The 25,672-nt window shown below is 41.5% G+C and overlaps 1 protein-coding gene across 3 annotated transcripts in view; it reads right to left on the bottom strand.

Annotated features, from left to right (window-relative positions):
- IL1RAPL2 (interleukin 1 receptor accessory protein like 2) overlaps positions 1 to 25,672 on the bottom strand; it is a 350,145-nt gene that overhangs the window by 186,601 nt on the left and 137,872 nt on the right. The gene's annotated exons all lie outside the window — the stretch shown is intronic.

Genomic DNA, 25,672 nt, shown 5'->3' on the forward strand with positions numbered 1-25,672 from the left:
TATGGGGTCCAGCCTCAGCAGCGTGGATGGCATCCAGCTCCCACGGAGATCAGTGCACCCCACACAACCTCTGCATCCTGCAGAGCTAGGGGACGACACTCCAGGGAGCACGTCCCCACAGCAAACCCTCTTTGTGAGAGGGGAAGAAGAATAAAACAGAGAGAGGCTCTGTTAGAAGCAGGGATCTGAATCAGAAATAGAGATGCAAGTGTCATGCAAAGTGTGTTAAGGGAACTGCTGATAAAGAGGACTCCTTCAAAGATAAAGACTGTCGTATTTCTGTTAAAAATAAGACTATCATAAATGCAATCATATTGTTTCATGTGTCACTTGTGAAATAAATGCTATTTCACTGGGAGACTGACAGTGTAAGTAACGCAATTAGAATGATTTACATATTAAAGACATTATTATGTCTTCATTGTAAATATTTCCATCATGATGACTTTGAACAGAATCTTTGCAAACAGAAATATAAATATCCTCATGCCAGATTTCACATAATCTGAAATCATGCTGTGTCAAATTGTCAATTTTAAGAATTCTCCTAAGCCATTACAAATCCCATTTTAATCTCTCCAAAGACTTGTCTGCTTTTACATAATTGAAAATAACCACTGCTTGTAATGTGTTAATTTTGATGTGCAGTGAATAACATGGTGCCAGAACCCTTCCAGCCAACCACTGTTTTGAAAAACTGTACTAAGCTTTCCCTCTCCAGACTGCCTAGGGCTGCATAAACCTTTACAAAGCAATTTTTTGTTATTGTTTAATGCTAAACATTCCGAAGTATGTCATCAAAATCATGAGAGTTGGGGTTTTTTTTCCTCTTCCCTGGGACTGATTAGTGTGTCTTCAGTAAGAAAGATAAGCAAATACAACCTCATTAACGAGCTAGGAACTTTAGATAACAAAAAGCACCACTAATAGCCCAATTGCTATTGAACAGCTTCTCTGTTAGAAGAGACAAATCCACTCAGCAGGAATCACAGACCCTGCGCTTCTTCGCTTCTCTTTGCATGTATTTAAAAACAGTCTTGGCACCCCAGAGAGCAGGGCTAAGATGAGGGATGTGAGGGATGACAGCAGTGCTCCACCAGAGCCAGACCAACAGACGTGCAAACACAGGCATGGACAGAGGGGGCTGGGGTTACAAGAACGTAGTGCCAGAAGAGTGACTTTCAATCTGGATTTGCAAACCCTACATTAATTAGGAAAGCAACTCCATACTTTGTGCTGGGGAAAACATTTACTGCTAAATGACAAGTGTAGACTGAATACTAAATATTAGGTGTTTTTGGTTCTCTGAATAATTGTTAACCCAACATTATTCCTGTCTACCTTGGGTTTTTTAATGGAATTACATAGAGCCTGCAGCTCCAAATCTAAATGAAAAATAGAGCTCCAATTGAACTTTAGGGGAAAAAAAAGGCAAAAGTTAATGAGATTTAAATTAGTAACAGCCTAAGCTTTCCCTTAAAGAAAACATTATTGATTTTAAAGAGCTACCTAATGAAAAAGAATGGCAGTCATTTAAGACTTTGCATGAACTACATTAGAGTTTCATTTGTAATAATAAATAAGGATGTGCTTTACAGTCCAATTAATCAGCAGAATTTATGTACATATTTTTATGAGTTAACTACACATTCCCTAAGCCCTTAATCACAGTTTTGGGTGAATTGTTTATGGTAGTAAAGAAATTACAGTTTCCAAGGCCCAGACTGTAAAGATAATTAAGTACCAGTTCCCTATAAGAGTTAAACACCTGTACGGTTTCTGGGTTTATAATCTATTCTTCATTTGAAAAATGGAAATGCATAGTGTTTCACTTTATTCTTCATTAAAAAATGTTTATATTTTCAGTTTAAGTAACTGATTATTGGAAAAATTCTCCTCCTATGAATGCTCTGCAGCTTTCATACACTATGAACAAAAATATATTGCTGCCAGGAAAGGTAACATATGGACCCTTTATAAATTCCCTGCAGAGGTAGGAAATTTGTTGAGCTGATGGTTTTCATATATTTTCATCCAAATATAATTTCATACAATCACAAGATACTTCATCATATCAGGAATTCAGAAATATAATGCTGCGATCCTATGACATTTAAATATGGAACACTGGTGGCCATGCTCTCTGACTCACTTCTCTGAGAAGTGCTGAGAAAACAGATGAAGTGCAAGGTCCCCCAAGCAAGTTTCAAATGACACTTAAACCCAACTACTTCTACAAAAAGCAAGCGTGCCTGGATCCAGTCCAAACAGAATTTCACCTCATAATTAATTAAAGCTCCAGACAAAACCCATAAGAACAGGAACATTCAGTTCATTTGCTGAGATACCTAAAAGTGCTAAAACTTTAAATTGCTGAATTCCCTACAGATGCTGAAACCAAGCTCACCTGGGGGAACCCCAAGCCCACTATGTGCTTCCTCAGCTCCCACCCTGGGAGGTACCTGCTCAGATGCCCAGTCTAAGCCATAGAGCTGCTCAGCAGCACCTCCCAGGGCTGTCAGTGTGTCACCTGCTCACACACAGACTGCTCTCCATCTGCTACTGATGACCACAGTGATGTTTAACTCCTCACCAGCTCTAAAGATAGCATTTCTCTCCAACAGCAAACCAGGAACAAAGGTAACTGCAGTTTCTCTATGAAGCAAGCAACAAATGTCTCAAATTAAGCTCGTGCATGCCAAAATGACAAAGAACATGTAATGGTGCCCCATATGGTACAATAAATACCAAAATCCCAGCACAGGACTTCTCTTTCAGTCCAATTCACTGGGACAGCACTTCCCAGGGGAGATAATACTTGTCCAAACATGTCTGAACGGTTGGACTTCATCTTTGCTTTGTTGAAGCAAAAGATAGATTTACAAAGAGATGCATTTATTTTTAATAAAGAACATTCATACACATTAATTTCACCTGCCACAAGACTGTGCCTTGAAGAGAAAGTAACTGAATAAAACTTAATCCATCTGTTTCACAGAACTAAGAATTACATCTGCCTGTGAGCTGATTTACAGATCCCTGGCAGATCTCCTCCCCTACCGCCAACATCCTGCTGTGGCCACTTTCCCATGACTGTGGTCACCTTATTCACATTGTCATCACAATTCCAAGCAGTAGTGCAGCTTGGAATCAAATCCTACCATAACCCTCCCTTACCTTTTCCAGTTCAATCCATAAAGTGGATTGCCACCCAGAGGCAAGCCAGCTCTCAAACATGTCATCTTTGCGTGGAATTTTGGAAATTGCAACTCAGGTACACTAGGTTGGTTTTGTACTTTGTTCTTCCCATTCTTTAATTATGAAGTAAATTAATAAACAGGAGCATTATATTTGTGGTACTGCCTAAGGCATGACAAAAACAACTGAAACTGCAGGAACTGCACCCCTGAATGGATCTTAAGGGAAATAATTAATAGAATGTAACCTATCATTGCTTGTTCCTCTAAACTATGTATTTTAGTAATGTTCAACAAAACTCTTTGGAGAACAGTTCCTCCTTCCCCACACAAATGTGACAGGAGTACATTGCACATTGGTGAGATGCACCACAGGACCCCTGTGAAGGCTCAGGACAGCAGTGGGGATGGACACAGTGACTCCTGTATCCCCAGCTGGGGTTTAGATCTAAGCCAAAGGGACTAATAATTACTAGTGGACTGGGGGCATCAGCTGGCAGTTGGAACAGTCCTAAACTGAAAAAACCTAGGCTAGGTCTGAGGGAAGCAATAAACAGGTGCAGCTTACCCTGCTGCCATAGTGATTTTCACATCCATGTAAGTCTAACATCTAAAATGTTTCTCTCGCTTTTATTTGATTCCACTTTATACCACACTGTTTCTCTTCTGTTGTTTTACAGCTGATTCAGGGGTTACTTTCTGGTGTGTTATGGACCACAGCTCAAGAACTCCCACTTTAAAGCCTATTTCCCAGAAAACCAGTTTGTACAGAGCAGCTCAGGCTGCTCTGACAAGAGGCAGCCTTGTACTTCTTTTTAACATCCTCCTGCTTTTAATTACTATTGCCCACATTCAATGAAGAAAGTTTACCACATCCCTTCTGACGTTTGAAACTTTCACAAGTAACAGGCTTCCGTAAGATTTTTTTCTTTTTTTTTTCTCCCACAGGTTACCTTTTTTTGCATTGTTTCAACCCACAGAGTTTAACCAGGTTCACATGCTGTCTGTACATTAGTAAAAACTTCAAGACTTGGAATTTGAAGTTTGATTTCCTCCCCAAGAGCCCTTAGATGAGTGTATGCTCTGTTTTATACATTCTAGTGGGAATTCCTACAAGTACCTTGACCTTTCCTCTCTGCCAGCAGGAGGACTGCTGCTTTTATTGCAGGGAGACAACAACAAAAATATCCTGGCTATACAGACCCAAGGTTCCCTGGTGGAGTGATGTACAAGAGAGATGGAAATTCTTTGGGGATGGAAAGACTGTTCACAAAGAGGTGGCTGAATCATTCAAGCATTTTTTATGCCTGCAACTTTACCAAGTCTCTTTTGAGCTTTGACAAAAGTTTCACAGTCAGATGAGACCAAGTGTTGGGCTCTTTAAGCATCAGCTGCAAATGAATGAAGTCCTCCTACAAAAAGCATCTGAAAATCATTTCTTTCAGCTTTGCCAAGGCCAAGCATTCCCTAGTCTTGTGTCCACCCAGATGGTGAAGGCTATCTTAGGACAGCCTTCTCAAGGAGACAAAGTCTGCCCACCAGTCAGATTAATATGCTAACAAAATCCATTGGCCATTAAAGATGCTTTAATCAACTCCGATTTCTTTTGTAAGAAAAATTATGTATTACAGACTTTGTCAAAAGAGCTTTGTTAGCACTAACACTTGAAAAACAACTATGATAATATGACATTTCCCATCCACTTGTTCTGTACTTTTATGCCACTTAGCAATGAACTACAGCATTTCCCTCCCAACCTCTAATATTTGGCCATGGGAGTATGTGGGAGGTCACTTTTTAAATTATTTTTACTGTGATAATTTATTGTCATTTTTTACTTATCTAGAACACACTTGCACTTTAAACCTGACTAAATGTGCCATATGACAAATAATATTATTGGTTTATTAAATGGTTATCACTAAAAATGGGTTATGAGTAAAAATGGTTATTTATAGCAGTAAACTAATACCCTGGAAAAACCATTTGGGGCAAGATCATTCCTACATGTGCCATTTCTCCATGCTTTCACACAAAATATGCCCTGGCAGTCACTTGAGCACACAGAGCAGCTGTTAAGTCTCAGTTCAGAAACCAAAATGAAGCTGAAAAGAGGAATCTTAGGGAACTCTGGCATTCAAAAAATCGTATCTTGCTGTGACACTGGAACCACATTTACAAAGGAGACAAAATGGCCATCCTTTCTTAACCAGCATTTTTAAAATGCACAAGAGTTTTCAAAAAGCATTGATTCTGCAATTCAAGCGTGCAAACTGGCACTTGCACAGCCACTGAGGTTCAGCACACAACACTTGGTCATCTCCTCTGTGTGACTGTAATGAACATTCTCCACTTAGTGTAATGAATAAGAATCACAGGCCATGCCAAGATGTTTATCTAACAGCCACAAATAGGCTTATCCACAGGAATATGAAAGTTAGATTTTAAAAAGCAGATAAAAGGAATTATCCCCATTTCCTAAAGACAACAGAAATAATGAAGCTTCAAGGCAAGAAAATATTTTCATACAGTGCAACTCCTAAAAGAAAGACACTGTTCAGGCAGTTGCCATCAAAGATAATGATAGTGATGGGATCGGAACACCAATTTTTAGTCCATAGCTTTCACTGCATGAGCTTCCTGCTCATGGGCTGTTCAGACTCCAGGCTGATAAAACAATAATAACCAAAGTTAAACCTAGACTGAAAACATCAGCTTTCCACATTATTTTCACCTCAGAGTTGTCAGAGTCCAAGAGCAGAGGCCACAACTTAGACTTACACCACAGATGTCTTTGATAAGCCCTGAGCACTGAAGGATCCCCAGACTGTGAGAGTCCATTGCTAGAGCCCTCCTCAGCAGAGCTGCACGGAGCTACTCCAAAGGCTCCTCTCTCCATCAGCATCCCTCACGCACCACCCACCACCCCTCTGAACTTCTGTGTTTGCTGTGTGATGGGCTTGTGCTGATCCCTTACAGGGTTGGGTTGTTGGTGATTTTTACACCCTCCCCAGCTTCTTCCCAACCAGCTTTTCCTTTTCAGACTATGAGCAAGAATACTCTAGCTGGACTTCCTGCCTCTCAGTCTGCTTCTGAAGACAGCTGCAACACGAATCTGCCTATTTATAACTATTTTTAAAATACAAATGAAGAGAGAAGTATTTAGATTATGGGGTCTGGGTGAGGATTTGATGTGAACAACACCCCAAAAAAAAACCCAAACCAAAAAACAACAACAAAAAAAAAACCCAAAAAACCAAAACCACAAAAAAAAAAAAAAAAACACCAAAACAAACAAACAAACAAAAACCCAAAACAAAAGAAACAAACAAACAAACAAAAAACCACCAAAAAACCACCCAAAAAAATGAACCCCATACCAAGAAGGTAAAGCAAACCACCTCTGCATCATTTGGCTAAATGACTTTCACAGCTACTGTGATTTCTGAATTCGGTTTTCATTTATAAAAGCCCATTTCTGATTGTACTCAAACTCCCTGGAAAGAACTGGTGTTTCCTTTCTTGACTTGTAACCTCCTTCCCTTTTATCCCAGCTTTTCCACACCACCTGCCCAACAGCTCAGCAAGGAGATGAGGTGAGGATTGTGCAGGGAAGAAATGTGACTCAAATGCACGGCCCCAAACCATCCTGCAAAGAACAGATGTCCATTAAATCATCACCAGAAGGAACACTCTGCTGTGGGCTGGACTTCAGCTTCAAGGGTGAGCCAGCCCCTTCCAAGGTAACAGCGCTGTCACCCACAAGCCAGCAAGGAATGTTCAGTGTCACATGGCTGCACCACATTGAGAGACAATCATTAAGGCAACGGTGCAGAACTTGCTTTTATTCTCTGAACAGTCAAAGCCCTAAAATTTCCAGGCTGACAGTTCAAGAAGAAAGAAGAAACTTATTTATTTGGCCAGTTTCTTCACACTCTGAAGCTTTCATCCGCAAATCACATCAAAGACCAAGCATCACAGAATCATAAAGGTGGGAAAATACTTATAAGATCATGGAGTCCAACTATTAACTGTCCTTTAAAAACCCAACTGTACCTGCAGTGCATTGTATCCATCAAATTATAACTCAAAAAATGTGGTTTTTTTCCTCAAGTACTATAAAAGATCCTTCACAGTACAGTGCAAAATCCCTGATCTGCACATTTGTATTGGTTTTACATGGCCTGGTTTTTGGTAGCAGGGGTGCACAGAGGTGGCTTCTGTGAGAAGCTGCTAGAAGTTTCCACCGTTTCTGGCAGAGCCAATCTCTGATGGCTCTGAGGATGGACATGCTGTTGGCCCAGTTAGAGAGGTTGGTAACACCTCTGGGATGACATATTTAAGAAGAAAATCTAAACAAAGGGGGCACAGTTTTTCTTCTAGTCAGAGAAGAGGAGGAGGTGAGGACATGTGATGGAGCACGCAAGGAAAAAATCACTTTTGAAAAGAAATTTACACCTGAAGTGAACTGTGACCCTTATAAAAGCTTAACTGCCTTTAATTCACCTTGGCTCCCTTGAAGCATACAGCAATGATCATGCAATACCAGGAGCCAGTAAAAAGAGACAAAATCCAGATTCCAGAATATTGCAGTAACTGGCAAGATCATTACTCTTACTCCTCCTCCTTTTCACACTTTTTTTTTTCTTTTGCTTCCTGCCCAATGTACTGAAGAGCAGAGACTGGGAGATCATACCTTCCCAAGATAAGCAGCTGAGGAGCAGGAGGCCCTGGGCGAGTTCCTGTGTAACAGGTTTGGGGCAAGTGTGAATCTTCTGGTTGTGCAGAGGGTGAACCTCACTTGGCAGAGTGCCCCAGCCATGCCATGCTTACCTCCATAGTTGGGTGCTATAGGGCAAAAATTCTCAATTCTCTTCCCCTAGAGAACCCAATCTCCCCAAGGGCACTTCAGAGGACCAGTGCTCACAAACAATCAATGCAGACAAGCCTGTCTTTAAAAGTATTCTTTCCAGCAGCAGAGGGCTCGCAGTAGGATCTTGAAGCATCGTCACCTCTACAAACACCAGCTGCTCTTGAGAAACCCAGTCCTGCTGCACAGCCCTGGCAGCCACTGGGCACCGAGGACGCTGCACAGCCACAGCAGCACCCCGAGGGAAGGAGCAGTCTCAAGGGAGACATGCAGGTACTGAACCCGACACGAGAGCACACACACACCTTTCAGGTCTGCCCTGCAAGCTGCTAACCCTGCTGCAGCTCTGGCCCAACAGCCGTGCTGTGCTCCTGCGGGCAGGGCCTGGCATCACTGCCAAGGCACTGGGGTTGTCACCGCCTGGGCCACGTCCCTGCACACCTGAGCAAGGCCCACCGAGCATGTGGGACAGCTGAGGCTTCCCCTCCCCATCTGCAGTCGCATGGACCTGGTGGTTCACAGCTGAGCAGTGTGCAGGGCTGGCTGTGCGGGGCAGCGCTGACCCATGAGCAGACAGTGGTTACACAGCTCCTGCTCACAGAAGCAGAGAAAAGCCTGCAGGGACCGTGCTCACTCACCTCCCATGGCCAACATGGTCCTTCTGCATGCTCTGATCAATATTTAAATGATGGTGATAGCATTAAGAGGCCTTTCCCCATGCACTGATATGGTGCCTCCAGCCATCCCATCTAGCCAAGGTCTGAAGGAAAAAGAAAGGATGAGCCTTGCACTGTATCTTGAAGGTCAGTAGGTTCAGGCATGTTTGAAAGTTTATCTAAGGCTTTCTGGCAGGTCATCTCCCTATTTCCTGATGTGGAAACAATTTTATTTAATACTTCATTGAAATAACAGACTATTGCATAATACCCCTGACAACAGTCTTCAGTGCAAACCTGCCACCTCAAACAGGTAAAGCTTTAATGCAGCATAATTAACAGAATGTGAGTTAACAGCTCTGTAACATCCACCTGAAGCTGAGACACCCATCCCTTCCCTTTCCCCAGTGCTGAAGCAAAGAAGCTGGACACTGTGTGGAGGTGCTGGCTGCTGCCTGGCTGTGACCAGCCTGTGGCCACACAAACCTGTGGCATCCCCCAGAAAGCCTCAGCAGGTCACTCCAGACATGCTTTGGCTCACTCCCACTCGCGCTGCTTCAGCCCTTGTTACTTAAAAGGTGCAGCTCATTACTGATGACACCGCTAGTGCAGTTTCCACCGTGAGGCTCAATTTGGCTTTTCCAGGAGCAGAGCTGGGAAATTGTGCTCTGAGAAAACATTACCCCAGCTGCTCCAAAAGACTGCAGCTCTGAGGCTTCCCCAGTAACTACAGTGGGTGTAAAGTGCCTTTCCCCTCTCAACACACAGCAAAAGGCAGCACCAAACACATTTTGCTCTGCCCATCATGCAACTGCTGCAGGAGGGCCACTGTGACAGCATGCAGGCAAAGGAAAAGGAGTATCCCAATCTGGTATTTAAAACATTAACATCAGGATATTCCTCACTCCTAGCTCTGATTTTCTTGCTGGTCCTCACTTACTGTCCTCTAAGCAACTTCAGGATACAGCAGGTGATGCTCTGTTCATTCACCTTTTAGAAGAAGGGGCAGGAAAAGGTGAGAGAACAGAAGTGGAAAATATTTCCCAAAATTTTGTCCATGAAATCAAACCATAAACTCAAAAAAAAAAAAAACCCAAAAAAACCAAGAAATAAAAAAAGAGCACGCTTCATTCAAATTTCCTTGCCTGAATTTCACCTTGAACAAAGCCTTTGGTGAAACCCCACGGTGTGTGGTGACTTGGAGCATTCAATGTCAAGCTGCTGAAGACTTCAGAAAATTCCTCTCTGAGATGCCAAGAGGAGCAGCAGGTAGAGAACAGTGTGAGTCACTGCAGCTGTCCCAGGACACCAACCCTGAGCCAGCTGCACTTCTCTCCAGCAAAATCACTGGCACTGGGCTATAGAGTAAATGGCAAAGCCAAAGCATTGCTAAACGCAGCAGGGAAGGAAGGGGAGAAGAGGGAGGGGAGGTGACCTCAGAAAAATTCAGATTAAAGACAACTTCTGTTTTAAAGATTACTTTGAAGTATGGCAGATGCTAAAATCCGTGGATGACTCTAAGTTTGTTTCTCTGAAAATAGCGACTCACCAGAACACTGCCCATCAGACACCAAGGCAGAGCCCACCTGTCAGAAAGGCAAAACACCATTAACTGAGGGTATTCTCTACCATATTTACATTTTAACTCTGTCTATCGAATAGAAATGGAAACTAGATTTTTCCATCAAAGTATTCAGAGTACTTTTCTTATTCCAGGCCAGCACAACAAACATATGAGGAGGTGCTTTAGATGTATATCCTAACTATGACCTTCCAGATACTGCACTGATTCCAGCAGTAATATTGTTCACACTTCCCTGTCACAACAAAAAACCCTACCTGCATTATCTGAATGCAGACACTCACATTAAGCAGATTTTCACAAGGTAAAACAGCTTCCAACAGATGGACAGCCCCTGGTTTTTAAGCTGTACCATTCCATGGGGTTCCCTTTAGCCAATTTGATCACCTCAGAGGAAAGGAAGCTTTATACCTGATGCATCTGTGCTGGAAGACCCCCTGCCTTCAAAATGACTTTTCTGAGTGTTATTGGAAACAACAACATTAAGATAATGACAAGACTGGCAGTGAGAAATTCACAGGGGATGCAAAATAAATGAAATCAATTAGTATTATAAATACAGGCTGAGTTTCACGTGTCTTATATGTCGATTACTCATACAAACTTCTGAGACTTTATTATTAACAGATTTGTTTTGGCAAAAGTTATAAAAATGAACAGGAAAACCCAACAGTGCTATTTTAAACTTATACCACCACACTGCAGTTTACATAGCTGCAAATAAAATGGAAGAATGTTTTTATGAGCCATAAAATGGCTCCGCTAATACCAAGAGGCATTTACTGAAACAAAAATTTTGAACAAGCCTGCATCAGGCAAGCCTTATTTTGACTTTCCCAATCAAACAAAGGACAATTGGCACCCATATAGGACAGTGGATGAGCTCTGTTCAAGTATCAGTTCTGGTGGATCATACATTAACTGAACTTGTTGATTTTGAGGTCAGCTGTCATTTTTCCCAAATTGCTCCCTGAGCAGATCCCAGAGCAGATGGAAAAGGCCAATTTGACATGACTCTTTGGCTTAATTATAGCATTACTAAGACAGCATATGGAGTTGGTGTGTACTGTAGAATTTTACCCAATAACTTTATTTCTCACAAATTCAGTGATCTGGTTCATTTGCCTTGACTTGATCTTCAGCACATACATTCACTAGAACTGAATTATTCTTACCTGCGCATTACTAGGCCAAATGTTCTTATTAAGTCCCAGAGCTGCACATCTACAGTAATGTTCAAAGAATCACAGAATATAAATTCTATATCAAATACAAGATCTTTTTCAAAACATTAGTATTTAAACTGATCCACTGTTTCCAGCAGCAATTATGTCAGACCCCTCGAGTTACCCTGGGAGAGATGAGAGATGCCAGACTGGTCTAGTGACAAAAAGGCTTTGTATTACACAGACTAGCACACCCCAAAGAAGCCTCTCATGGCATATGCCTGTCCATATGCACAACACACCACTGTGCTAGCAAATACAGCAAAGATAGGTCCACTAGGAAGAGCAGATCACACAAAATCCCTAACACTACCTGGAAGCATAGAAGGTTTATCACCTTATCACAGCCCTGCTCCATTTGAAATCCTCAGCTTACAGAAATCACTGCAGTGTTCACACTTGCAAAGTAACTACCTATCAACAAGAGATTTAAATTCTTGGCACTTACCTTCTGCTGCAAAATCTTTAGGAAAGGTGAACACCAAAAGAAACTGGAAGTTGTAGTTCAGGTTCTGTAAATACTGCAGTGACCTATGTCAGCCATTCCATTTGCAACACTGATAAGCTGTTCATGTTCAGATCAGGTATCAGGATATGTTAGAGGTGCTGACACAAACTACAGAACCATTTGCCATCATGGCAAGGCAAACTTTAACTGGCCTGGAACCATCACAAAATTGCTCCATAGTCTATTATTGCCTAGAGGGTGTTTTGACAGAATCTCAAATCACTTCCAAATGTATCAAAAACAGGAAGCCAGAAAACCCAGCTTCTACTTGATTATTTAATACTCTTTGCCTATTTTCCTAAAAGTAGGAAAAAGGACAGAGCTGTCAAATTGTGAGAGAAAGTGGTTCATTTCCACTGCCTTCTTTCTAGGCAGTTCAGCTTTTTCCTGCTAAGCCGGAATGGGACAGGGCAGCAGCTTGAAATTAGGGAAAGAAGGAAAAATTACCACCACAAAGAAAGAAAAGTGTTGGGTTTCTATGATTTATAAATAGAAATTTCAGGGGAAAGGTTAATTTTGAAATTTAATAATGAAGTGAAATAGAAAAGAAAATTTTCTTGTAGAAATGTCACCTCTGAAAACTGAGTTTTGAACCAGAGTATGTAATTTTTAATTACCTCTTAGCTCTTTCCTGAAATACAAAGGACTCTGAATGCAGCCACTTGACCTGACAAAGGAGACTGTCAAATCTCCCACTGAGAACTTCTTTCCAAAGCTACTTAGGACCCCCATTAACATCTTTGACACCTTTTGTTCTTCACTCTACCTTCTTTAACCACAAATCTGACTTAAATTAAAAAATAAGGCTGGAAAAACCAAAATAACACAGGATCAAAATTGTAACAGTTCTGAAAAATTCTCACTGACTAAAGCATTAAAGTGTCTGATTTAAGAGGCTAGTTTCTCACATGGCCACATTAACAAATGATCACCATCAGCCTGTAGTTTAACTACTTAAATTTATAATCCTAGTGAAAATAGATGGATGGTGTGTAATGGCTCTTCATTTGGTTCCTGGGCAAGAAACAGACTCCATTTCACAACAGGCAAACAGGGACAAGCTCAGAGGCGCCACGGAGGCTGCCAGTGGGTGCTCCCAACTCCTCGGTGTTTTCCTCACCTCCGTGACCCACAGCAGACCAGAGTGCGGACAGTAATGGGATTTGAATCCACAGCAAGCACAGCCCTGCTGCAAAGAACAACCAGGATCAAATGCCTCTGACAAAAGAACACCAAACCAGGAAAGAAAATGAGGAATATGTGCACCTAGGGACATGGTTCAGTGCTGGCCTTGGCAGTGCTAGGTTAATGGCTGGACTCGATGATTCTAAGGGTCTTTTTCAACCTACACGACTTTGTGATTCTAGGATTAAAAGAACACTGGTCTGCAAAAATCTGCATTTTCTATCAATTTTCTTTACTGAAATTTTCTTTTTTTTAATTTATTGTTGCCTCCAATCAAGTGTGCATAGTTTTCCTAAAACACAGTGCAGCCAAATAAAACTGTCAATATGTTTAACTGGAGGAATTCACTCACTTGTATGGATTTTCAGCATTAATATTAGATTAAAGTTAATTGCATAATTATCATGAAAGAATCACAAGAAAAACAATTCTGAAGCAAAACTTGAAATAGCTCATGTTAATAGGAAGACTGAGATAATACTCACGTTTCAGAGTTTGATGTGGCCAGTAATGTTTACAGGGTGGGGGTGGTGGGAAAATAAGTGCTGCTTCCTGTAAAATTTGTTGCTTAATCCCTCAGAAGATCTAATGATGCTACTTACGTCTTGCAATCTGATTTTTCGGACTCAAACACTTATAAAGTCCTTCTAATCTATCTCAGTGTTCAGATGTATGGCTCAAGTTCATTGCCTGGTGAGGATGCACCTCCCACTAATTACACATCTGCCACCAGTCTAAGCACTCTCCTAGAGTCTTTACACACCTTTTCACCATCAAAACCCTACTCTGTGGCTTTTTTGTAAACATAGATTTCGCTCAAGTTTTGGAAGTACTCACTCAAAACAAAAGCAGAACACAGTGGTGACGTGAGTTGATATAGTGGTGATGAGTAAAGGCAAGATGTGAAGGGTCAGGACTAAATTTCAGGTGGAAATTTGTGCCTGAAAAAGTTGTAAAGCCAAGCTGGAGAGTCAGAAGGACTGCAGTCAGAACTCAATTCAGAGCATCCCCATTTCAGTTCAAAATTAGCTATGTCTGAACTACTGAGCTCTGAGAACTCCAGCTTCGTTTTCACAAATAACTGCCATGATTTAAAGTGAATAATTTGATCTTGGAGATATTCTGAAGTTAAGAAGCTACTCAACATCCATTACTTTTGCTACCGTGTTTGGAACACGATGCCTGAAGCTAAAATAATTTTTGTCCACAGCAGTCAGAGATCAGGGCAGGGAGGCTCATTACAGATGTGCACTTCCATCACTCTGGACTACTTCCAATTTTCAGCTCCTGCTTACATCCCTTCATTCACCCTGAATTATTGGCAACTGGAGGATAATTAGTCCATCATTGCTTGGGAAAGCTAGAAGTTTTCTACATTTCTTTCCAATCACTTAAGCTGGCACACAGTAGTACCTTGTACCATGATTTTGCACTTTACTCCTATTAAGGTCTTTCACCCTCTGTTTCTTAACGTAGAGATACCAAGCAATTCCTTGGCTTCCTTCTAAAATAAAAGTTACATCACATTTGAGCTGATGCCTTCCAGCCAACCTATGCCAAATACAATTTGCTTAGGAACCTAAACTTCTCTAGCTGAGGTTGGATAAGAAACTTGCGGCAAGCGCTGCTTTATAAATAAGACTTGTATTGGGGAAAAAAAGGAGTCTAACACAGGAACCTGAGAAAACCTGACTCTGCATAACCAGAGGAGACTTTCAACTGTATCAATACACTCAGCCAAGAGGTTCTGCTAATTAAAACCAAATGACTCCTTACAAATGGAGCAGCAGTTTAGTTGGGTTTGAGTAGGCAGCATGTGACTCTCTGCTTTCAGTTCCTGAAAAAGTGACAGACATAACAGACAGACGTTGAGTAAGGAGCTGCTGCCTCCACAATGTGCCAAGGGCCAAACTTCAGCTGCCTTGTAATGCCTCTGATTCTGAAACAGAGCAGGAATAGTTAGAAGTTTTTCTCCCTGAATATATTTATAGCCATGTTAGAATTATTCTGATGGCCACCAGCTGTGGTCTGCTGATGGAGGAAACCCTGCACTGGGTTCTTCCCAAAGTTCTGTTTCAACCAATCCAAAGAAAATCTGCCAATTTTAAACTTGGTGCTATAGAGCTACCTTAGCATGGCCAGGAAGTGCTGGATGTGTGTAGAAGTCTTTCAGAATATTTATTGTATGCACGAGATGTTCTTTTTGATGCCGTGCATTACAAAGAAAAATAAGATCTCCCTTCCTCACACGTTAGTCATACTTCTGAAACCACATTTGGTCCATTTACAGCATAGGTGGTGAAAATACCACAAGGAAGGCAATCAGATGAAATACTACAGATAGACTGAGAGCAGGAGTAATAGTAACATCAGCTACATGCTAGGGTTAGGTTGTCATAAAACCTTGTAAAAATACATTCACTTCTTACACATCAAGCAAACTGTTTCAGACCAAAACTGTTCTCTTGTAATTACTCCACACTGGTGACTAACCCTAGCATAAATTTTAGTGTCTCTCAATATGTGACCCTTAATAAAGATGAGCTCCTGGTGTGCCCTGAAAGCTATATTGAAAATATTTTGATAGTGACACAAATAGGAAATAAATTCCATATTCTCCAAGGTTTCCAAAAGCAAAAAGGAAAAGATGTTTAAGAGAAGGTAAACTGAAAAATCCTTGAAAATTTAGGAATTAGGTAGAAGAAAAATAAAGCTACTTTTGGAAGTAGGTTTTGTGAAATTTCAAGAGTCATTTAATTTTCTATTAATTCTTTCAGACACCATAGGAACTGGTTGTCAAACCCACACACATAAAAACCCAAATAAAATCCCCCACCATTCCATTGCAAATGATTATTTCTAAAACTCCACATGATCATCACCAGTTTACTCCTTTCTGAACACTCAGAGTATCAGATGTAGAGTGCTTTTGCTTTGTCTACTAGACAGTAAAAAGCAGAATTATTTGTTATCAGTAGAGACCCAGCAGAGATGCTTTGAGAGACTTTATTATGTTGATAGAAACCAATTTATTGTAAAGAAGGGAAATCTGGGTTCTTGAAGTTCACTGACAAAGTTAAATAGGCATCTATCTCACTACCTGGTGCATTTACAAAATGAGTTCATTAATCTATCACATATAGTTAGTCTTTTTTGTGACCACAGAAAAGAAACAGGATAGCAAGGCCTGGAATTCATACTTGAAGCTTGTTGATAAGCTGGTAGTTGCTTTGCCTTTACAGGAGTCTCTGGAAAGCTCACAATACCAGCCCTCCTCCTTAAGATGGCAGTAAAAATCCTGGGGCTAACCCTGAGGAATAATTCCCATGCTAAATCTAGTTGAGAGCGGGCCAAACTACTTGTGTGTTTTGGGATGACGGTGAATTTCCAGTACATGGGCTGGAGAGACTCTACTTCCCAGAAATGGCATTGGAGTCCCAGGGAAATCTGAAGAGATAGAAGCCCGCAGACTGGAGCAGGTGTCAGATCCCTGAACAAAAACCCCTGCTCCTGGGGGCTCAAACACTCAGGCTCAGGCCAGCTTTGACAGCCTCAGTACATCTCCTCCTCAACAGGTTCTGCTAGGTGCTGAGCTCAATATTGTCTCCTTCCCACAACAAGCAAGTTTGCACAGTGTGAGTTTCTCTTTGCCAGTCCTTCATTCTGGGCACAACAACTAAAAAAAGGCAAAAAGCCATACCAAGAACAAAGACCAAGCTATAATTGAAAAACTGACAACTTCCCAAATCAGATGTGACTGTGACCCAAATCAGGAGGGGAAGAAACAGTAATTCATCCTGGCATGCTAATTAATTATCACACAGATTGCTTATTGATTTTCTTGTGTTCACTGATACCTTATGAAGTACATTCATTTCATCCAAACTTCTCATAGAATGGCAGATGCTGACAGCTCAAAAGCAGACACAAATTCACAAGTAGGTCAGATGTCCCCTTCTAGAGATGGGCAAGGCCAGGGCAAATCCATTCATCCACAGCACCAAATCTCAGCATCAAGAAGCTCATCTCCAGTCCCACTCATAAAAGCTAAATTCTTCTGTAATGATCCCCTAGTGAAGCAAACCAGCCCTTGCCAATAAAAGGAGTCAGATTGCCAAGGTCATAACCAAACCACTTCAGCTTCTTGAAAGTTTCCTGCACCGGACAATAGCCTGAGTTCCCAGAGAAATTATCTAATAGGACATTTTCTAATTATAGAATTAATTACTGACACAGAATAAGCAGCAGAGGCACATCAGGCTGAAAATAATTATTTGTACAATTAGCTCTTTCACATCAAATAAACATTTACAGCTATTCTTGAACTGGGAATTTGTAAGATTAGGAGAGGTCCCCCTCTCATCACACCCAGAATATGCCACTACAACAACTAAGTGAAAGCAGTTTATATGTTGTCTCTAAAACAGTATGACTATATTCCATTTAAGTTGTTGATTTTCTTTGGAATTTTCTGGGTACTAAGCATGCATCCTCACTACAAAGGTTTTAGTCTCCTTTGTTGTGTTTTGATTGGTAAAAAAAACCTGTTTGCAAGGCACGATCACAGACAAACTGACTGTTCTCCTGACATGCCTACAGCAGATGTGTCACAGAGATCAAGGAGAATTCGTGTGGACAGCAACTTGTTTGCTTGTGCACAGGGAAATAGCGATGGTCTCATTTCCAGCTCTTTGCACAGTCAGTACACTCATCATCATTACAGTGATAAAAGCAGCCTCTGAAGGTGTTTCTGTCTAGTAAAAGACCTGTTGAAGAGGGAGTGTGAACAACCTCAGAAAGGGGCTAGCATACGAAAGAGCCTAATTTTATGGTTTGAAAACAAACATGAGTGAGCCAGCTAAAGCATCTACAAAGTTGAATAGCTTAGAGCACGGATCTGTTTACTGGACTCAGCAATAATTCAACAAAACATTAACAGAACGCAAAATCAGGATTAGCCCCTGGTCTGTCATCATACCTTCAAAACTGCCAGCAAACCATGCCATGCACTTCCCTCCAGATTTCCTGTCAGATCTCTCCCAAGTAGCAGGCAGGTACTTGGGAACAGTGGCCTGGTGCATTTAATGATGGACATCTGGATCAAACCAGTAGGTCTACTTGTGAAAAGTAATGGAAATTAGAGTGTGCTTTCCCTAGTGTAGAAGAAAACACAAGTAATCTACTTCAATGAAAATCAATTTTGGATGTTCCTTTATTACACTTCATGGTCTGTGAAGATCCTTTCTTTTCATGCTGTCACATGAATGGCATGCAATTCCCACACTAGCCATAGATATTCCTTTAGAAAAGTAGTGAAGGTCTTAACTTTTTAATACAAATTATTCCTCAGGAATCCTTAGCTGCTATTCAAGCAGTTTAATTCAAAGAGTTATATCTCTCATTCAGGAAACTTTAACTGACACTAATCAGACCCAGCTATTTTTATTATTAATGTACAACAATAGTAATCTGGTGTGACTAGCATCTTTAGCCTGAGTATTAAGGCCTTCCACTCCCTAAAGTGCTATTTAGTAATAAAAAATTAACAGTTTTGCATAATCTACTTATGTGTGCTGCAACTACTAAAGATTAGCTGCAGCATTTCCTTCTCTTTTCTGAGCCTCAGCACAGACATACATACCCTAAAAATTAACTGATGCATGTTTGTGAGCTGATGGGAATGTTTCAGTGTTTTGGCCACAGATGCAGCAGGGATTACATGGAAACACACAGTCCCTATGATAACTTACACACAAGCCTCAGAGTTACAGAGTGATAAAAGATCAGGCAATTTTCATCCCATTTTATATTTTGAAAGATCCAACGAGGCCTACACGTGGCAGTTCTGGTTCTTTCAAACCATACTGGCTTCACATCCCCTCCCACAGGTCAGGCTGCACAAACACAGGACCTGGCCTCAGTCCATACAGGTTTAAGCAGAGGACGCAGCCAGCCCAGAGGTTTATACAGAAGGCTGATGTATCAATACACTGAATTAACATAGGTACATATTTTAGCAGTGACCAAAGCATTACAAGAAGTGAACTTTAAAAGACACACAATGCAAATTGCAGTCCAAGCACAGTCAAGAGCCCAACCACATAAACCCTCGGAAATAGGTTGTGGAATGCCTTTCTTCATCTTCACTGGATGTTGTTGCTGAAGCATAACCACCTAGTATCACCCTCTCTCATCAGAAATAGGGCACAGAAAACCAAGCCCCTTCACTGTTTAATTTTGACTAGTCAAAGGCAGGATGCAGGGAACAGCTCCTGTGACGTCTACAGGAATGAGGCCTTTTTATGTAAGTTGTTCTCCCCTTACAAGATGCACTGACGTGTCTTCTTGCTTCTGATCTGTTCCCAGCAGAGCTCGGAGCTGCTCACTACGAGGGCAGCGCAGCCGCCCGGCCCCTCGGAACCCCGGCACAGGGCAGGTCCTGCAGCTCCTGGGAGCCAGCAAAGGCAGGTTCCCCGACAAAGGGAAAAGGCACCACAGACTGACAAAGGCTCCACAGACTGACAAAGGCTCCATAGACCAGACATCAGTCTCTGACATACGGCCTCACCTCAAATGAACAGCATCCACACCTGTTCTAAAAAGTTATTTAGAAAGCTCCTGGGAACAGTTTTTCAAGTCTCAGTTTTTTCAAGTCTCTTTCCAGATGCCCACTTCGGTCAAGTGCATCCCCTCATGCCTGAGACCTAAGAGGAGCCTCCTTCACTCCCATAGTCCTGTCCACAAGCTCACTGTGGGTAACGCAGCACTGTTGATGGGGAGATTGGGCTGGTGCAGAGCTCTCCTCACAGGGGCATTCCAAAAGAAATCACCAGTTTGCAAAATCACCCTTTCCTCCAGAAAAAAAGGAAAACAAACCAGAAAAACCTTGTGATAACACCTTTTCTGTAACAGCAGAGACAGCTGGAGCAGGAGCAGGGCCAGCCAGCGCCTCATGCAGCAGCTGAGGGGAGTTGGGAGTTACTGGTTGCCCAGAGGGGAAAATGAAGATCCCAATTTCAGCAATCAGCTCATAGGAGCCTTCATGCAGCAGATAAAGCCGCTCACAAATTCTTTTCCACTTTGCCTGGAACCAATTTTTGCCTAGAAATTTTCTGTCTTAAGTTTTAAGGGCTTCCCCCTCCCAAAACTAATTTCAGTTTTTTTCTTTTAAGCTATTTGTCCAGCTCTTAAATGAGTTTCACTAATACAAAGTGTCTCAGAGAAAAGAGCCTCTGAGCTAAAACTGAACAAGATTTCAGGTCACTGTATTAATATTGATAGCTTTAAAACAGTAACTGTGCATCAGGTACAGGATAGGATAGTTTTCTGTGCAGCTAATACAGCTAAATACTATGTCATTACCACAAAATCTATTTCAAGTTTACAGGAAAAAACTAATTAATTTCATCCAAAGAGTTAAGAGGTTTCTATGTCTAAAGCACACAGGCACAGTGACTCACACTGTCAAGTGCCAGGCAGCTGCTGCAGCCCAAAGCTGGCACCTCCTGGAAGTGGAATCTCCAGCCAGGTGTCAGCAACTCCATGGAAAGTTGTGCCTTCCCTTCTACAAGCAGGGCTTGCTGGTTAGCTCTTAGAAACTGGGGTGTAAGGCCAGGCATGCTGCATAACCACAAGTAGTTTTCTCATTGTAATTCAGCTCTGGCTTCTATTTCCCCAGGATGGAGGAAGGGTTTTGTTAATCCCAGTTGTCCCCCCTGGTCCCCATGTGATACCTGCTGAACTCTGCAAACTACAATCTGCTACAGGATGAAAAAACTGATGCTGCCCTACATTAACAAGTCAGGCTGTAAAGTGACATGTCAGGAACTGTAAATGATAACTGCATTCCTACCTTGCACCTTATAAAGTTAAGGTCAACAGCAGTCCAAACCCTGACCGGGCTCTGAAGCCTCCTGTCACCTGAGCTCCCCTGGTGAAGTCCTCTGTGCAGAGCATTAGCATCCTGTGTAAATGGAGCATGGCATTTCATCTCACATCAACAAGAGGGACTGAGGAGAAAACGCTGGCTTTATAAGCAGAAAGCTTCCTGTGCTAATAAGATACAGCATTTGAAACACTGGCACTTTTTTTAATCATATTCTTTCCGTAATAATTTTGGCTAATGCAGTGTGACAGTCCCTAATATGATCTGGCTCTTATACCCTACTGGTGATGACTAACACTAATTCAGTCTGATTCTTATGTGACAGGATAGGTAGAAAACTGATAATGTGGTAGAAGAGCAAAGTGCTTTCCAGTAGACTTCTCAAGGACCAGATTCAGGTCTACTAGTGGTTTTTAAATAATCAAATAATATCTCCACAAATAAATTAATACATATCCTGATGTATCTTGATGTGTAAACACCTCTATTTTTTTGGTTATTTTTTTCATGTGCTACATAAATACATCAAGATCCTTTAATAACCCTTTATAAGGCAGTTTTATTAATTAGAAATTATTTTCCTAATCCTTCTCAGTTCTTGTCAAGCACCAAAATGTCATATATTGCAGTAATTGCTAGTAAAGTATACAACAAAAAAATCTGCCTCTCTCTCCCCTCTTGGTATTTCAGTGCTTATATATTGATGCTATTCCTGTTAACCACAACTTTATATCGTGGGTGCATGTTCAATAAGGTTCTCCAGTGTGAGCTCATATGTTCAGAGCTGCTGCTCTCCGGGCACAGCTCTCCACCCATATAAGCACAAGCTACATTCTTAATCTTAGATGTATCTTCAAAGTTGTTTAAAAGAAATTAATGTTACCATGTTGACGGAGCTTGCATCAATCATTATTTACCACTTTGCCAACATCTAATCCTTCTACCAACTTCATCAGAAGAATTTTTTTATTTTACTTCATTGAAGAACAAGTGTGACAGGGCCAGCACAGTTTTTGCAGAACATCCCAGCTGCTTGCTATTCCCTATTAACTTTGGATCCTTGGAGAAAAGCACAACATTAGTACTTTTTTGATCTCTAACCATTTCACATAGCTTGTGATCTGAGACATAATCCTCCATTACTCTAAAGACTATAGTTTTAAGAACTTTTAATTTGAACTTTGCAAATTAAGCACAGCAAAGAATCATTCACGCAGGATATCCCATCAGCAAAGATGTCACATTAAATTAGTGACTATCCAGATCAATGGGTTTTTATTGAGCAGGATCCCTTATGAAGGTATTGATGTAATATTGTCAATCCTGGGAGCACACAGAGCACCAGATTCATAAGCACAGGTATACATTGCTGCCTATTTCTAACCCTATCAAAACAATTATCTGGCATGCAAATTACTTATGGAGATAAAAAGCATGATCACAATGGCAATATCCTCCTAATCCTTTTTGGTTTATATTGTAGGAAAAAAAAAAATCTAGCAATGGTTATTCCCTAACTTCTTCACAGCCTGGGAAGACAGCAAACACTAATTAGAAATGCAGCTAATGTTACTAAAGTAGCAGAACCCTCCACTTCTGCAGATTACACAATGCTATTTGATTTTTTCCTTGAATACAGCCCTTGCTACATGAACAGAATCATTGTTTAGAAACCAACTGGACAAAACTTACATTGACCATAATGAGCTTTGGCTCAAATCCTGTGTTGATTTGCTTTAACCCACAATGAAATTGAGAAACACAAAGAACTCTTGTAGCTGCTCATGTAACACTGAAGTCAGATTCAAAGCCTGAAGTTCAACTGCTTAAGCCAATGTATGCCTGACTGCTGCAGAGAGATCTTGTTGGTGCAAACACTGACAAGCTCTTTTTGAAAAGATGTGATTTCTGCCATAGACAAAAATGAACAATGCCCGGATAATGCACATTTAGGAATGCTGGGAATCACAGCCACATTTGCATCGCTCTTCAGGGAGCAAAATTATACATCAATTGTGTTTACTTATGAAATATATAGATCTCTGGCTGACAGCACAAAAAAAAAAAAAAAAAAAAAAAAAAAAGGTCTTTTCTCTTGCTTGCCAGACACCCGAATGCAGGGCCAGGGCTGTTAATATTTGTGGCAATTAGCCAGGAATACTGTTCACACGGTCCTCTGCCTTTTTCTATGTAACTGTAATTCTGTTCTAAAATTTGACAGGCCATCACTCACCATGGTCAGCCTTACACTGAAACTTACTCCCACACATCAATGCCATCATTTGAATTGATTTAATTCCACATTATTCTTGCCCCCCCAATGGACAGAGACTTTCCATTTGTCCCCACGCCTTAGCCTTACAGGGCTGTGTATGCCTTTTAAACATTTTCCCATGAATTTAACTAATTGTGAGCCATGAGAGACAAAAAGAGGAGTTTCACATGACTGATCAGGCAGGGGATGGCAGCCAGCAAAACAGAACTACTGGCTTTCCTATGAGAGCACACAGAATGACAGGCTGGCTTGGTCTGGGAGGCACTTTTAGAGGTCATCCAGTCTGACTCCCCTGCAGTGGGCAGGGAGATCTTCAATGAGATCAGGTTGCTCAGAGCCCTGTCCAAGCTGACCCTGAAGTGTCACACAGAGGCTACCCAGCTGGGAAACTGAATGTATAGCCATGCTCCTCTAGCAGGATGAGGCTGAAACTTACCATAAAGAGCATCAGAATACGCATCTGTGAGGATGGGGGAAGAAAAAGGAGTGCAGCCAATGAAGCAACATAGGAAAGAAGCGCATTTAGCTGATGTCAAGGATCAAACATGTCTCCAGGTCCCCTGCTATGAAATAAGGGAAATCTCACAGAAATATTAAATGCTGAAATTTCCTAAATCAACCCCAAAAAGCCAAGTTGCACACTTCTTCAGAAGATCCTTTCCATAACACACCTGGGAACCAAGCAGTTCTTTGCTCTAGCCTTCTGGGACTCTCTACTCCCTCCTGCTAAGTTAATTGCAGGACTGAATTGGTTTTTAAGGTAAAAAGCCTCTCATCCATATGTGCACAGCATAGGAGGCCAGGTAAGAAACCTCATCCAGCATGACTACCCATGATGGCCCAAGGAAGTAAAAGAAATGGTGCAAACCTGTAGGGAAAGAATGCCTTTAAACAGGCACCAAGCATAAAAGTCTACATAAGAAATCAGCTGAGACTGCACATGTTCTTTCATCATAAAATAATGCTAAAATATTGAATGTTCTAAACAGCAACAAGAAGTTTTATCTCTTGAGTTGAAAGTAATGACACATTAGTCTCTTAGACTCCCGCTCTGAGAAATAGTTTTATCACCCTCTCAATAAAAGCAATCAGAGAAAGACCCAGCTCTTTTGGATTTGTGCAGTTTTGCTTTATTGTAATTTTCATTTGTCAGCCCTAATTAGTGGGCTCACTGAGTATCTCTTGATATTCTCCAACTTTTAGTCTCTTTTCAAAGAATGTTCCAGCAGCATCCTGGGATGAAGATGACCTTTTAATGGGCAGCTACAGAGAAGTATGTCTAGCTTCAGAAGATGGATGTTTTTTCACACTTCAGTGGGGAACTTCAGACACAATTAAAAGAGGACAGAGTACCATGGTATCCTGGATATGGGTTACACCAGGTTAAGCAGCTTGAAACAGGCATAGGTTGAAATGTGAGAGATTTCAGAACAGACTTTTGAAGCCTCAAACAAGCACAACACACCCAGAACCTCTGGATGGCAGAAAGCTGCACCTGGAGCACACAGTAAATCTCCTGGAAATAAAGACATGTTTTGTGACAGTAGACATGGGCTCCAAGACAGATCCAAAAGCAGTGCTAGTTTTCACGTTTTGGGGTAATGTCTTTTTGCTGTCCATTTTTACTAATGGCTTCATTGAGCCAAGTTGAAAGTAGTGGGCAAAGCCCACTTCTTCAGATTACCATGAACTGAAGAACTAAGATGTGGAGCTAAGGATCTAATTTCCTGAATCTTATGAGCCTGGGAAGATGAAATACTCCATAAAAATAGGTAGATATGCCTTTCATGGCATTTCTGGAAGGCCAACAATTTGCTTAAGAAGATTATGTCTTTAGTAAGACCTGTTGAAACAAGCTGGGAGATGAGCAACTGAAAGCAAGTCAGCATGTGAATTCCTGACAGCTCAGAAATCTTACACAGAGTTCAGCTGGTTGTGCCCTTTAATACCCCAGAGGCAGCCAAGGTCAAACTGCACAGGCCTTGGGCCACCTCAGGCTGATGGCTGCTGACAGAGCAGGTTTCAAGCATTCTGCAGGTGGCTCCGAGGGACACAGCAGTCCCTAATTCTCCCTCTTTGCAATTATTTCTGTGTGCACGAGCACTCAACTGCATATTAAGGCATCTCTCTTACAAGGATGCATTTCAAAGCTCTCCCAATCACTTGGCACATTCCTGCTGGGGCAAAAGGGCTCTGGATGAGGTTCCATTGGAGAGAGGATATTCCTGCACACAAACAGAGCAGGGTGCTGCTAGAGCTGGAGCCAGGAAGCCTCACTGGGTGAAGAA

Source organism: Motacilla alba, chromosome 4A (genome assembly GCF_015832195.1).
Source record: "Motacilla alba alba isolate MOTALB_02 chromosome 4A, Motacilla_alba_V1.0_pri, whole genome shotgun sequence".
NCBI classification, from domain to species: Eukaryota; Metazoa; Chordata; class Aves; order Passeriformes; family Motacillidae; genus Motacilla; species Motacilla alba.